Raw genomic sequence first — 13,702 nt, 5'->3', positions numbered from 1 at the left:
GGCAGCAGTTTGAACGCATCAGAGACATCTGCTTTGGACAGCCAAGCACCCCTGCCTGTCTGTAGAATGACCTGGATAGCCTGGTCCACGGAAGTGTACTTCAATGAAAATTCCTCAGACGGAATCAATGAGTTGAGACTAGGGACGTGGGAAGAATGTGGAGCAGACAAGTCATAAATCAAACGAAATTTATTGGAGTATTTCCCCTGTACCACCCCCACCGGGCTCACCCTCCATGTGAAAAAAGGAGAGGACTGGAAAGGACCAATTATGAAGCCCTTCTCCAGCTCACTTGCCAACAGCAGATCCACCAGATCAGGATGTCTAGAAGCCGACTGCAGGTTGGGGCATTCATGAGTCTGCTGTGGTAAGGCGATGAGCCCAGTGTGGAACCCCCGTGAAAATCCTTCCACCAGAAAAGCGCGGAACGACTGAACCGGATGAAGCCGCAGCAGCTGGTCTAGTACCTCGACATTCACCCGGCTCAGTCATGCCGGCTTCACGGTGCAGACTGTGACCGGATGTGCCCTAAAACATGTGGCACAGATATGCAGGAGCCTGCACTGGCTGAAATTGCAGACAGCATAGTTAAAGTTGTTGCAGAGCTGGGCTTTTCCCAAGTAATGAATGGGTCTCCCCAGCTTGTCAAACTGGGTTGACTGCTGGCTGGGACCCGGGTTGATCCCACCTCTGGAGGTACTGGGGGCAGCTGTAAGGTCAGCCAATGGGCACCAGGCGGTAGTATGAGCAGGAGACTGACATGTGGCGCACACCGGGGACTTCAAACTGGCGAAGTGCCTACAAAATAACTCCATGTCAATATTGCTCCAGTCCGTGACTACCTGGAACTGGGCCCAAATGGCTGCAGCTTTGGCCGAGAAGGACCTATGATAATCGTAGAACGCTGTGCCCCCGTACTTGTGCGCCAAATCTACCACCCTGTAGAGGTAAATGTCCAACTCTTCTCTCCTGTTGGGGCTGGCAGAACACAAAACGTCTCTGAATAGGCTGAAAGCCAGGACGAACTCAGCCAGGGTCAGCTTGCGACTGAGCCTGGGGTCTTTGGCCTTGAGTACCACTGACAACTCGCTACAGCCGAAGGACTTGTTTTCTGTAACGTCGTGGGACGTAATTAACAAGGATGCCAAGTTGACATCCTTGCCCTCTAGGATGTCCTTTTTTATACTGGGCCTGACGAAATACACCGGCGCCACTGAAGGCACTCCCCCGCCCTGTGACAGGTTGGCTGTTGAAAGTAGAGTAGGCACGGTACCTGTGACCACAGCCGGAGGTGCCGCGCCACCAGCTGGCCCAACTGCTGGGGGGGGGGTCGCGACGCTGTTCCATTACTTCCATCCGGGCTTGTAAATCCTGGATGGAACTAGTGAGTGTGTTTAACACCGAGTGGATCTGTACCAACGAATTGGTGATGGTGGTATTGTCGCCGGAAGCCGCCGGCCTGGCCTGTGGTGTAGCGGGAAAGAGAAGTCTAAACAATTCCGCCTTTCTGGCTGTAGCCGCAAACGGAATCCCTCTCCTGAGCAATTCAGCCGTCAACCTAGGCACAGTCCAAGCCCTGAGGGATGGAGTGCTGCCGTGTTCGGACCCTCTTGGAGACGGAGGCAAGGACACAAACTCTTCAATATCTGAAGGCTGAGACATGACGACTAAAACAACACAACAACAAAACAACGGAGAAAGGGAAAAAACAAAACAAACAACCTGTTAACCCTACGACCTGCTGCCCATAAGCCGACAGACAGGGTGACAGAATCTAACCCCCCCCCCCCCCAGCAGCGTGAAACGTTTTAACGAGAAGCCGACGAGGCTGACAGGGAGTATGATAGTCGTTTCCACTGACGTATGAGACGAGCCCGAGTTTGTCTGAATCTGTGACGTGGCAGAATCATTAAAAACGAACACTGCGGGCTAACGAACCTACAGACGTGGTAGGTGATGTATGTAAGTATAGGATTTGTGGAAAACAGACCGTATGACGTATGACACTATTCTACGAGATGATGCGAGGTGTCTCTGACTGTCGTGCGAGAGTGTGGCTGTACTAGCGAATGTACCTATGCTAGTGGTGTATGCACGAAGTTTGGTGGAAAAAGGTTCCCACCCCTTTTTTTTTTTTTTTTTTTTAATTAAACAATCCACCTATTTTTTCTTTTTTTTTTTTTTTCTTTCTTTATTTAACAACCCACTTTTTCTTTTTTTTTTTTTTTTTTTTTTCTTTTTTTTTTTTTCGTCAAACTGGCTGATGTGCAAACTATGTGTCTAAGGTATGTATGTAGTGTATGAGAAGAGTGTCAAACATGTGCACCACCAGCAACCTTGTAAGTAATCAACCCAGTAATGGCACCAGGACCCAGCTACCAGAGTTTTAACCTGCTGAGCCCAGATGACTCGCAGCCCCTGTATGAACTTAAATGCAGGTTATGTTGAAAAGGCAGTGAGCTCCAACCATGTGACAATGCTGCCCCCTGGTGCCAAAACTTGAATTGCATGTGCCTGAACGTAGTGAGGAGAAGCGATCCTCCGGCACACTTCTCCCTCTCTTCACCCCCTCCTACCCTCCCCCACGTTGCCACACTGCCCAAACAAACCAGTTATCCTGGACAACGATCTTTAACAGCTGCAGACTGAAGGGAAAGGTACACCCGGCTTCTCTGAGGACCCACTCGTGCAGGACGCTTGCTGATGACGTCACACCCGGAAGTAGCAGACGTCCGAATGCAGACGTGCTGCCTGGGAGAGCCGGACTGCTTAAGACAGGTACTGGCCCCTCCCACAAATCCAGGCTAGCCTGCGGCCAGCCTTAACACATAAACCCCTGAGCCTGCTGTGTAATATTGTCACGAGGGTGTCAAGAGCCACGCCTGACTCCGTTGTACCCGGGGTCAGGAGGTTGCAGCGGTTGGCTGCATGCTCTATGTCAGATAGGGAAGTTTCCTTATTGTAGCTTTCTGGGTTTGTTTTACAAACCCTTTTGGCTCACTCAGGGATCCGTAGCTCCTTCTCTCAGCTGTTCCTTGTCCAGCACTCCCAATCCTCCTTATATTCCCCTCTCACACTTCTCTGGTTGCCAGATATAGAGCTTCCTGCCTGGACATCTATTCTGACCCACTGGAGCTGTGTTGCTGCGTTCTCTGAGTGTTGCCTTAGAACGCTACCCTCCGGATCCCTGTTGGACCTTTGTGGACAATTGTTGCCGTCCACCTGGGTGTTTGTGTTTGTCTGTGTTTGTCTGTCCTCTCCCTGGTGTTTCCCTCTTAGTGCAGTGGTGAGGACTAGCGATCCCACCGGCCCGTTCATTATCTAGGGCTCATTTCAGGGAAAGCCAGGGTTTAGGCACGTGATCGCCGCACGGGTGAGGAACCCGTCTAGGGACGTCAGGGCAGGCAGGTGCCAGCTGCAAGGTGAGTTAGGGGTCACCACCTTTCCCTCTCCCTTGGGCAGGGCTTTCCCTGTTTTCCTCCCTGTGCGTGTTGCCGGTCATTACATTATATCTGGCCCTTATTTTTGTGTAGGTATTTTTGACCTACTTAGAATCCAGTATGGATCAAATTGCTGCTCTGTCCGAACAATTTCATGGCCTGTCTTTGGAGGTGGCAGGATTGAAGGCGTCGGTCCTCCAGCAACAGCAGCAATTACAACAGACCGCAAGCCCAGCGGTTGCTACTGGTAACCAGGTTGTTGCGGAACCCAAGGTCCCTCTCCCTGACAGATTTTCTGGGGGAAGGGACAAGTTTTTGACGTTCCGTGAGGCCTGTAAACTATACTTTAAACTGCGTCCTTACTCCTCTGGTAATGAAGAACAGCGGGTGGGTGTTGTTATTTCCCTGCTGCAGGGGGACCCGCAGTCCTGGGCGTTCTCTTTACCTACTGATTCCCAGGCTCTTCGGTCAGTGGATGAGTTTTTCGGGGCCTTGGGTCTCATATATGACAACCCTGACCGAGTCGCACTGGCTGAATCAAAATTACGGAGACTCCTACAAGGAGAGCGGCCGGTAGAGGAGTATTGCTCTGACTTCCGTAGGTGGGCTACGGATACCCAATGGAACGACCCGGCTCTCAGGAGTCAGTTCTGCTCTGGGTTATCCGAAAGGGTTAAGGATGCGCTTGCATTGTATGAGACCCCCTTTTCCCTTGATGCAGTTATGTCCCTTTCTATCCGTATAGATAGACGCCTTAGGGACAGGTTGAAAAAACCGGAGCCATTGGTAACCCCTCCCAAGCAGCAGTTAGTCTGTACGGACTTAGACGAGCCTATGCAGCTAGGAGGAACTACTCGTCAGGTCCGTCCTCCTGAGGTTCGCCGTAGGCGTGGGGGTTGTTTTTTTTGTGGGGAGAGGGGTCATTTCATTAACGTCTGTCCTTCTTTCCTCAGAAACAAAAAAAAACGTCGGAAAACTACTAACCCCAGGCTGTGTGGAGGATGTCAGCCGGGGGGTATACGTTTCCTCCATACGTACATCGCAATTTGTGTTGCCAGCGGTTATTGTTTTTGGTGATAAGACAGAGACTGTTTCTTTCTTTCTAGACAGTGGAGCAGGGGTAAATTTGATAGATGCCCATTTTGCCCGCACTATGGGTTTGTCTCTCTGTACGTTACAGAGACCTATTCCCATATTTGCTATAGATTCTGCTCCTCTGTCTCAGAGAAACCTCACCCACATCGTTCATAATTTACACCTTCGGGTAGGGGACCACCATAACGAGATGCTCTCATGTTATGTTCTGGAGGGGCTTCCCACTCCGGTGGTGCTGGGCCTTCCCTGGTTGGTAGCGCACAATCCAGTGGTGGATTGGCAGGCCAGGGAGATATTGGAGTGGAGTGAGCCGTGCAGAGAAAATTGCTTAAATAGCAATTGCTTAGTCGCCTCCATAACTACCCTACCTACATTTGTTTCGGACTTTGAGGACGTTTTTTCTGAAAAGGGTTGTCAGAAGTTACCACCTCATCGTCCTTATGATTGCCCGGTTAACCTTATTCCCGGCGCAAAATTACCCAAGACCAGGTTATATAATCTTTCAGGTCCAGAGAGACAAGCCATGAAGGATTATATCTCCGAGAGTTTGGCTAAGGGACACATCAGACCCTCTTCTTCACCCGTGGCTGCAGGGTTTTTCTTTGTTAAAAAGAAAGATGGGGGCCTGCGTCCTTGCCTAGATTTTCGTGAATTAAATCGGATAACCATCCGAGACCCATACCCTCTTCCTCTCATTCCTGACCTGTTTAACCAGATTGCGGGTGCTAGGTGGTTCTCCAAACTCGATCTTAGGGGGGCCTACAATCTGATTCGTATTAAAGAGGGGGATGAGTGGAAAACAGCTTTTAACACCCCTGAGGGGCATTATGAAAATCTAGTTATGCCTTTCGGCCTGACCAATGCGCCTGCCGTCTTTCAACATTTCGTTAATAACATTTTTAGTCATCTAATCGGCAGGTTTGTGGTAATATACCTAGATGATATTTTAATTTATTCGTCTGATCTGAGAACACATGAGGAGCATGTCAGACAAGTACTACAGGTCCTACGGACGAATGAATTATATGCTAAAATTGAAAAATGTGTTTTTGCCGTTCAGGAGATACAATTCCTAGGTTATTATTTATCTGCGTCAGGTTTCCGTATGGATCCTAGGAAGGTCCAGGCAATTTTGGATTGGGATCTTCCTGAGAACCTCAAAGCACTACAACGGTTCTTGGGCTTCGCGAATTTCTATAGGAAATTCATTAAAAATTATTCGGTGATCGTAAAACCCCTTACTGACATGACTAGGAAGGGGACTGATTTTTCTAAATGGTCTGACGCCGCTAAAGTTGCTTTTTCCTCTCTAAAAGAGAGGTTTACCTCAGCACCTGTACTAGTCCAACCTGATGTCTCTCAGCCTTTTATTGTTGAAGTCGATGCATCAGAGGTGGGAGTGGGGGCTGTGCTGTCTCAGGGTCCGTCTCCTGGCAAATGGCGTCCTTGTGCTTTCTTTTCTAAAAAACTATCTGCAGCAGAACAGAACTACGATATTGGCAATAGGGAACTGTTAGCTATTAAACTTGCGTTTGAGGAGTGGCGTCACTTTTTAGAGGGGGCAGTCCACCCCGTCACTGTGTTTACGGACCACAAAAATCTGCTGTACCTCGAATCAGCTAAGCGTCTCACCCCTAGACAGGCTAGGTGGTCGCTATTTTTTACCAGGTTTAACTTTGTGATTACCTATCGTCCTGGGGTAAAGAATACCAAGGCTGATGCACTATCTCGTTGTTTCCCTGGAGGGGGTAATGTGAGTGATCCGGTACCCATTCTACAAAGAGGAGTGGTTGTTTCTGCGGTACACTCTGCTTTGGAGGGGAAGGTGTTAGAGGCCCAGGGGGACGCCCCGGTCTCTTGCCCCTCAGAGAAATTGTTTGTACCGTTGAACCTACGTCTCGAATTATTAAAGGAACATCATAATTCGGCACTTGCTGGGCACCCGGGTAGTAAAGCAACCTTAGAGCTATTGTCTCGTCGTTTTTGGTGGCCAAGGTTGCGTCAGGATGTAATGGATTTTGTGTCCTCTTGTTCTACCTGTGCGCGCGCAAAAGTTTCACATACACGTCCTGCAGGGTCTCTATTACCACTCGTCATTCCCAATAGACCATGGACACATCTGTCTATGGATTTTATCACTGACTTACCTTTGTCTGCGGGTAAAACAGTTATTTTGGTAGTAGTGGACAGGTTTAGCAAAATGGCACACTTTATTGCGTTACCCGCACTACCTAATGCTAAAACTCTTGCTCAGGTATTCGTCAGTGAGATCGTGAAGCTTCACGGGGTCCCCTCCGATGTTGTTTCGGATCGGGGAACCCAGTTTATTTCTAAATTTTGGAAAGCTTTTTGTTCCCGTTTGGGGGTTCACTTGTCCTTTTCCTCAGCTTTCCATCCTCAGTCGAATGGACAGACTGAGCGTACCAACCAAAACCTGGAGACATATCTAAGATGTTTTGTGTCTGAAAACCAAGAGTTGTGGTCGTCATATTTAACGTTAGCTGAGTTTGCCATAAATAATCGCCGTCAGGAATCCACTGGCAAGTCACCTTTTCTTGGTGCATATGGTTTTCATCCCCAATTCTGTACTTTCAAAGAGGGGGGGTCTTCTGGGGTTCCCGAAGAGGAACGGTTTTCGTCATCACTTTCATCAGTATGGCAGAAGGTGCAAGCTAACTTGAAAAATATGGGAGGTAAATACAAATGCATGGCTGATAAGAGACGGTCGCCAGGTCCGGACCTAGGAGTGAATGACTATGTGTGGTTGTCTACTAGGAATATCAAGTTGAAGGTTCCCTCTTGGAAACTGGGTCCTAGGTTTATTGGTCCTTACAAGATTGTAGCCATCATCAACCCCGTGGCTTTTTGCCTGGAGTTACCTCAGACTTTTAAAATCCATAATGTCTTTCATAAGTCGTTACTCAAAAAATATGTTCCACCTCTAGAACCGTCACCGCTGCCACCCCCTCCTGTTGTCGTGGATGGTAGTTTGGAATTTCAGATATCCAAAATTGTTAATTCTCGTCGGGTCCGCCGCTCTCTCCAATATCTGGTGCACTGGAGAGGTTACGGTCCCGAGGAAAGAATGTGGGTTCCTGCGTCTGAGGTAAACGCCGACAGGCTAGTCCGGATTTTTCATGCCTCTCATCCTGAGAGACCTGGTCCTGAGTGTCCGGAGGCCCCTCGTAGAGAGGGGGGTACTGTCACGAGGGTGTCAAGAGCCACGCCTGACTCCGTTGTACCCGGGGTCAGGAGGTCGCAGCGGTTGGCTGCACGCTCTATGTCAGATAGGGAAGTTTCCTTATTGTAGCTTTCTAGGTTTGCTTTACAAACCCTTTTGGCTCACTCAGGGATCCGTAGCTCCTTCTCTCAGCTGTTCCTTGTCCAGCACTCCCAATCCTCCTTATATTCCCCTCTCACACTTCTCTGGTTGCCAGATATAGAGCTTCCTGCCTGGACATCTATTCTGACCCACTGGAGCTGTGTTGCTGCGTTCTCTGAGTGTTGCCTTAGAACGCTAATTGTTGCCGTCCACCTGGGTGTTTGTGTTTGTCTGTGTTTGTCTGTCCTCTCCCTGGTGTTTCCCTCTTAGTGCAGTGGTGAGGACTAGCGATCCCACCGGCCCGTTCATTATCTAGGGCTCATTTCAGGAAAAGCCAGGGTTTAGGCACGTGATCGCCGCACGGGTGAGGAACCCGTCTAGGGACGTCAGGGCAGGCAGGTGCCAGCTGCAAGGTGAGTTAGGGGTCACCACCTTTCCCTCTCCCTTGGGCAGGGCTTTCCCTGTTTTCCTCCCTGTGCGTGTTGCCGGTCATTACAAATATACATGATATACACCCCTGAGCCTGCTGCGTAATATACATGTGGTATACACCCCTGAGCCTGCTGTGTAATATACAAGATATACACCCCTGAGCCTGCTGTGTAATATACATGATATACACCCCTGAGCCTGCTGTGTAATATACATGATATACACCCCTGAGCCTGCTGTGTAATATACATGATATACACCCCTGAGCCTGCTGTGTAATATACATGATCTACACCCCTGAGCCTGCTGTGTAATATACATGATCTACACCCCTGAGCCAGCTGTGTACTATACGTGTGATATATACCCCTGAGCCTGCTGTTTACTATACATGTGATATACACCCCTGCTGTGTAATATACATGTGATATACACCCCTGAGCCTGCTGTGTACTATACATGTGATATACACCCCTGAGCCTGCTGTGTACTATACATGTGATATTATATACCCCTGAGCCTGCTGTGTACTATACATGTGATATTATATACCCCTGAGCCTGCTGTGTAATATACATAATATAAACCCCTGAGCCTGCTGTGTAATATACATGATATACACCCCTGAGCCTGCTGTGTAATATACATGTGATATACACCCCTGAGCCTGCTGTGTAATATACAAGATATACACCCCTGAGCCTGCTGTGTAATATACAGGATATACACCCCTGAGCCTGCTGTGTAATATACATGATATACACCCCTGAGCCTGCTGTGTAATATACATGAATTCACGCGACCATGCCATGTTTTACAGTCCGCAAATTGCAGATCCGCAAAACAGGCCATGTGCGTTCTGCATTTTGTGGCACGCACAAAGCTGGCAGTATATAGAAAATGCTTATTTTTGTCCACAATCGCGACCAAAAATAGGACATGCTCTATCTTTTTTGCAGGGCCGCAGAACAGAACAACGGATGCGGACAGCACATGGCCCCATCTTTTGCGGCCCCATTGAAGTGAATGGGTCCGCACCCGTTGTGCAAAATTGCAGAACGGATATGGACCCATTCATACGGTTGTGTGAATGAGCCCTAAGCATCAGCAGCAAGGAGTTTAGATGTGGAATGGTCCAGGTGTGGGTAGTGGGTGGAGTCAGGGGGGCCCAATTCTGATTCTTGCTATGGGGCCCAATGATTTCTGTGTACGCCCCTGACTGTAGTCATACATTTTGTAGTGCTGTTACTATAAGAAGCCCAGCAAAATGATGGAATAGAGCTTAAAGGGGTATTCCTATCATATACATTTATGGTGCGGGATCCAACCTCTGGCATGGACGTGCCATGCCCCATGGTCACTGGATCATGGAGGTGGTACTCCCCATAACCTGCAATGGCCGCCCTCTCCATTGTAGTCTGTGGGGAGCGTAGCCTCTGTGATCCATAACGTGGGCCGCTATACTCACCGGAGCGCAGCACCCCCTGCATTGTGTATTCAGACCCAGCGCCATACATACAGGGTGAGCGTGCCTCGCACTGCGGTATTTTATGGGTCACATCACTTCCATTGATATGAGTAGATGAATGGAAGATATACCGTAAGTCTATCATATGGAACAAATCAGCCATGTGTGAATATACCCCAGAAGAACATCATGCATGTGTAGTCCTGGTCCAGTTTTCACCTACGGCCACAGGGCAGCAAGGTACACGTGTTAACCATTGCACCGCCATACTTACACTGTTCAGAACATAATTGTTGTCTTGGGTTTGTTCCTTTTGTGAATTATTTGTTGCATCATTTATTTCATGCAGATGCCTTAAAGGGTGGACTCAGTTCAGTAAGTGGCATTTATAATGTAGAGAAAGATAATACAAGCTCCTTACTAATATATTGTGATTATCCATATTGCTTCCTTTGCTGGCTGGATTCAATTTTCCATCACATTATACACTGCTCGTTTCCATGGTTACGACTACCCTGCAATCCATCAGTGGTGGTCGTGCTTGCACAATATAGGAAAAAGCACTGACGCTTTTTCCTATAGTGTGCAAGCACGACCACCACTGATAGATTGCAGGGTAGTCGTAACCATGGAAACGAGCAGTGTATAATGTGATGGAAAATTGAATCCAGCCAGCAAAGGAAGCAATATGGATAATAACAATACATTAGTAAGTATTAACTTCCTTTACATGATAAATGCAATTTACTAAAGTGAGACAACCCCTTTAACCCTTTTTTACTCATCTTGTTCTTCAGTACAATGCTGGTGTTGACCCTTCATGATGACAATACAAGGACATATTCCATGCTCTTACTACAATCTATGGACAGGAAGGAATTCCAGTACAAGGTAATCAGTGTCTCTATAATGTCCTACAATCATCATAGATGTCAGGCTTTACCATCAGTAACCTTCATGTCTTGTATCTGTAGGGTTTGTCCCAGGCCTGCTGGGAACATCAGATGGAGCCCTGCAGTTCATGGCCTACAAGAAACTGAAAATGGACTTTACAAGCATTTCCATCGACCCAGTGACACAGAACCGGTAATAACCTGCAGCTCTTTCTTCAGATAGACCTCAATATCTATGTGTTAGGCCTGATGTATATAGAGAAGACATGATGGTAAGGGTCAGGCTACACGGTCAGACTGATGTGCCAGAACCAGCAGAGAGGAATGGGTTTATGTTTCTGTGCCAAATACAATTGTATTTGGAGGCTCACCCACTAGTGAAGGTGGATCTGGGTGCTCTCGACGTTTATGTTTCACCCAATCAGAAAAAAAGAGGTATATAGTATAAAATGTTAGTCAGGCACTCGCATCATTCGTGCACCAGAGAGCGAAAGAGCAAGGGTAAATGATATAATTTGGATAAATGTACTTTATTATCTCTGTAATAGATTACACTCGACTAAAACACATGCAAAAATTCAAATAACCATTAGAATAAATAAACCGCTAGGTTAAAAATAAAAAAATTAAAAAAGTTATTGCATTATCTTTGTTGATGGCAAGGGTTAATCTTGGGCAAATATTTAGATTGGTGAGCAGGTCTTATCCCATGGGGATAAGACCTGCTCACCAATCTAAATATTTGCCTAAGATTAACCCTTGCCACCAACTGGATACATCCAGGAACCCCCTCACTTTCCCCTACATCAGCACTATATAGAGGCGTGAGGAAACCATCTATTCACAAAGGGTCCTACCAATTAGAGACCTCGTGACACGCTGCACACTGCTACTACAGTGGGAATCGGTGAACGAGACGAAAGAAAAGCTGGCATCCGGACCTACCATCTATGGGCAAATCAAGGTACCGTATAAGTAATATCTGTTAGGCACGTGGGACACCATGCTAGCCGACTGTTTAAAAACTAAACTGATACACAGTATCTAAATATATTGGATCGAGCCATTGTATCTCACTACACTCATTTCCCCATAAATGAGCAAATAATATTTGGACTGATACTAATTACTACATATGAAACAGCAAGAGCCTGTTTGCTGAGTAGGTAAACTTAGTAGTACTCACAACTGCGAATATTGTGTGATAACTAACAGACACTTACCAGCAGTCCGTGCATACCGAGGAACAACACCATCTGTTGGGGAAAAGATGTAATAACATCTGATGCATGGAAAATATTAGAGTTTGAAAGCTGGTAAATACTGCCATCTAGTGGTCAACTAAGATAATGCGATAACTTTTTTCATTTTTAACCTAGAGGTTTATTTATTCTAATGGTTATTTAAATTTTTGCATGCATTTTAGTCGAGTGTAATCTATTACAGAGATAATAAAGTACATTTATCCAAATTATATCATTTACCCTTGCTCTTTCGCTCTCCGATGCACGAATGATGTGAGTGCCTGACTATCAGTTTATATTTCTGTGTCTTCTGTCTTATAGGAAAGAAAAGTTCCATGGAGTCTACAAGAGAATTGACTTTAGCATTATCCTAGGGACCTCCACCTGCAGCATGACTTCTACTTTCATTTTCCTGGAAGTGACCACAGTGCAGAAGTTGTGTAATAAAATGAATAGAAAACTCTAGACAAGCTTGGTTCTGATAATCATCTATTATATGGACGTTGACTTAAAGAGGTATTCCCATATGAGACAATGGGGGCATATTGCTACACCGAGAACCACCGAGAACAGATCGGGGAAGGTTGTGGCCGGAGGACCTCGAGTTTTCCCGGTCTGCTCACCTCCAAGCGCTCTCCCCATAGTACTGAATGGGAGTGCACCGTGCTTACGCGGCCACCACTCCCATTCTTTTCCAGGGGGCCAACAGAAATAGCCGATTTAGCACTTAGTTATTTTTGGCGTCCCGATAGAAATTAATGGAGGGCGACTGCGATTGCACACAATTTCCGGGGCTCTATCAGACAATGGGGGCATATCCTAGCACTATGCCCCCATTGTCGGAGATGGGAAAACCACTTTAAATGGGTTCTCTGAGCTTTTCTGAAATCCAGCAGCCTTCTGACCTGTGGACTAGTGAGACCCCTAGTGGTCATATCTTTGCAGCTTATGTTTGGGTGGATGCCGACAAATAATTGCAATCAAGTGATTTACAGATCTGATATTTAGACTCCTTGCTATGAAATAAGAATACATTATTATATTGTACAGTGACTGTTTCAAGGAAAAAAAAAAAACAACTCACTCACCTGGAAATTGATGAAGATACAGTAAAATAGTGCCCCCTTTACTATAGTGCTGCCCATGTACTCTAAATAAAATAAAAAAAGGACTACTTACATCACACACCACTTGAATTTGTCTCTGATATAGAGCTCTATAAAATATAAAATATTAATTTTATTAAAAGCCTGAAAGGGGTTTTGAACCCATGAACACTATATGCAAAGTAAGTGTCTTACCACTGAGCTATAGCTTTAGACACCGAAGGGGATGATTTTTTTTAATATATGAGATGAAGTATACCAAAAAACACAGTAAACATAAAATCATTTGTGACACTGACAAGTGAAGGAAGTGAGATATCAGCGTCACACATCATTTAAATTTGCCTCTTATCTAGGGCTTAATAAAATGGACACATTTTAGAGGCTGAAAGGGGTTTTGAACTCAGAAAGCCAGGACATGGAGCAACAGCATTACCACTGAGCTACCAGCTTGCCTTGTATTAGCTTCGGATTTTTGTTCATCTATGTGATGTAGCATAAACAACCACAGTAAACCTAAAATCGTTTGTGACACTGACAAGTTAAGGAAGTCAGATATCAGCGTCACACATCATTTAAATTTGCCTCTTATCTAAGGCGTAATAAAATGTAAACATTTTTTAGCAGCTTAAAGGGGTTTTGAACACAGAAACACTGGGTATGAGGCAAATGCTTTACCACTGAGCTATCGGCTATGCGCTC

At 46.5% G+C, this 13,702-nt stretch overlaps 1 long non-coding RNA gene across 1 annotated transcript; it reads left to right on the top strand.

The window, feature by feature from the left end:
* Window positions 1-2,292: 2,292 nt before the first annotated feature.
* Window positions 2,293-12,359, top strand: LOC122926625. The gene is made up of 4 exons (XR_006387693.1): window positions 2,293-2,778; window positions 10,555-10,648; window positions 10,732-10,843; window positions 12,216-12,359. It is a non-coding gene; the product is annotated as an uncharacterized LOC122926625 (long non-coding RNA).
* The last annotated feature ends 1,343 nt before the right edge of the window (window positions 12,360-13,702 follow it).

Source organism: Bufo gargarizans, chromosome 2 (genome assembly GCF_014858855.1).
Source record: "Bufo gargarizans isolate SCDJY-AF-19 chromosome 2, ASM1485885v1, whole genome shotgun sequence".
Classification (NCBI taxonomy): Eukaryota; Metazoa; Chordata; class Amphibia; order Anura; family Bufonidae; genus Bufo; species Bufo gargarizans.
Note: the sequence above shows the minus strand (reverse complement) of the source record. Positions and strands in the feature narration are given on the sequence as shown.